We start from the raw sequence: 2,660 nt of genomic DNA on the forward strand, positions 1-2,660 counted from the left end.
TTCGGGTACCAGCCACCCTGGCTGTTTGCAGCACCGGCTCCTCTCCTGCAGCTTTCTCCTCGCCTGCTCCACTGTGGCTGCCATGATAGTGTGGCATCACCGAGGTGACGGTGCTCTCTCTGTGCCCTAGAGGTAGGAGGGGCTTCAGGCTCCAGTGCAGTCAGGCCGTTGCCTTGGGTTCAGGGCCTCTCCCTATTCCAGAGACTGTGTGGCCAGTGTCCCACTGTCCCTCACCAACTGCTGAGCCTCTGAGTGACTGCCCTCGGGGCGGCCCCTCCCAGCCACACAGCACGCCCCAGCCTCTTCCCAAACAGTGTTTGCTGAGAGTGAGGCCAGCAAGGAGAGTGGGGAGGGAAGGGGAGAGCACGGAGAGCGTGTCTGAGTTCTGAAACAAAGTTACCTCCGAGCTCTAACCTGGCCTGAGCTTTTCTACATGCCTGTCTGCGGAAGCCCCTCACCGCCGTGAAACCCTTAGACTCACTTCTAGGAAAAAAGCCACATTTCTGTCTGTCACCATCAATTATCCTGCATTCTCCGTCCTCCACCCTGACCTGCTCTGCTCCTTCCTGGCCTTCCCACTGGCGTGGTCCCCCTCTCACGACCCTCGCCCGGCAGCCCCGTCCAAGCAGGACACCCTCCCCACCCGAGCTGCCGCACCCTGGATAAGACAGCTCCCCCGGCAAGACTCCCACCGGTGGCTCCCTGAGACGGACATAATCTCCCATCACCACAGTCAGCATCCCTGTTTGTAGTCCTACTTATAATTAATTAAGTAGTTCTTTTCCTGGGTCATTGTGAAGATACAAATAACACACGTAAATAATCTGGCACACGGTAGGCCCAGAATAAATCCAATATGGTCATGTCATCAACTCACTGTTAGAGCAAATAGAATCAGCCACAGCGGCTCACTGACCAAGCAAGCTCCAGAACGCCGCTGCCCCATCCCGATTCCCCACCAGCACATCCTCACACCAGAGGCAGGGAGCACTGCTCGGAGAAGCGCAGGAGCCCGCAGAGGTTATGCTGGGCCCGATCACCTGGAAGGCTCTTTCTTCAGTGATTTTTCTGTCTACTGTCTTCAGATTAGGCTATTTATATCTACCCCAAACCATGCTCTCCAAACTGAGTCCCAAGTTTTTGGCAATTGCAAAACACTGATAATGCAGTAATTTTTTTTTTAACCAGAGGTCTTTATATTATTTGAACTTTTTACAATAACATTGTTTTTACTAATTTGAAACGTCAATATAGTAAAAATAAAAAACAAGGCAGTCAGTTTTTATTACAACTTTAAGCAGTGCATCATTCAATCCAAAAATTCCATTCTGAGCATCTATTCTGGGAAAGCATTAACATGTAGATAAAGTAACCTGCACATTTTTTATGATGTTTTATGGCAAAAATGTCCATCGTCCGTTGGGGAACAGATTAATAGTAATCAGTAGATTAAAGCCCATCTAAAACTATTGGAATTCAGCAACAAAAAAAGCAAAATTTTCTGAAGTCCGGACGCTATGCCTATACCAAGCACAGGTCTGTTACCACTTTTCCACCAATGCCCAACTCCAGAAATACAAGGCAGAATTTGGCTGCCATGAGAAGGAGAAGGAGAAATACTGAAAAACCCCAGCCCCAAACCCCCCACACACAGAGTTTAAGTCCAAGGATGAAGAGGGCCATGGACCAATCCCAACATGAGCCTGGGAGCAAGTAATAAGCCGCCATGGTCTGTGCTGAAGGGGAGGCAAGAGAATGTAGACACACCCTCTCTGCGGTACAAGCGTGGACTTGTAAAAGCTGGTGAGGTAGCAGGAACCCTCTAAGAAACCCCTAAGAAAAACCCTCTTGACCACCCCCACGCTCCACTTTGAGCACAAGTTATGTGGGTAATGACATCAGCGACCTCAAAAACTAACCATCTCATGACTAGATTGGTTCTACTTCTACACTGACAATCGAACAGCAGATCCATGCTCATATCGGGCATACATACTGATTATCCTAGTCACTTCTAGTTTTCCACAGTGACGTCCAGCATTACATTTAAAATGTCAAGACAACTGACTGGGTGGCTTAGTCAGTTGAGTGTCTGACTCTTGGTTTCAGCTCAGGTCATGATCTTACAGTTCGTAAATTCAAGCCCCACATTGGGCTCTGCATGGATAGTGTGGAGCCTGCTTTGGATTCTCTCTCCCTTTCTCTCTGCCCCGCCCCTGCTCACACTCTCTGTCTCAAAAATAAATTAACATTTAAAAAAATTTCAAGGCAAATTTAAAAAGCAAGATAAAACAACCTATTATCAAAAAATAAAGGAATAAACAGAACCCTATTCAAAAAGGACCCAGATCTTGGAACCATCACAGAGTTTAACTATTAAACAATCCAAAGGAAAAGTAGACGGGGAATTTCAGCAAACAGAGGGTGTCGAAGGGAAATACAAACACGTCGTCAGAGACAAAGAATTACGTGGTCAGGCTGATCAACAAACTACACACACTTGAGGAAAGAATCACTGAACTCAAAAAACAGGTAAATAGGAATTACCTAAATTGAAACACAAAGAAAATGAGTGGAAGAAAAATCACCCAGAAAGAATATTTTTGAAATTTGTGGGACAATATCAGTCTAGAATAAATGGAGTTGCAAAAGAGAAAACA

This window comes from Suricata suricatta, chromosome 2 (genome assembly GCF_006229205.1).
Source record: "Suricata suricatta isolate VVHF042 chromosome 2, meerkat_22Aug2017_6uvM2_HiC, whole genome shotgun sequence".
NCBI lineage: Eukaryota > Metazoa > Chordata > Mammalia > Carnivora > Herpestidae > Suricata > Suricata suricatta.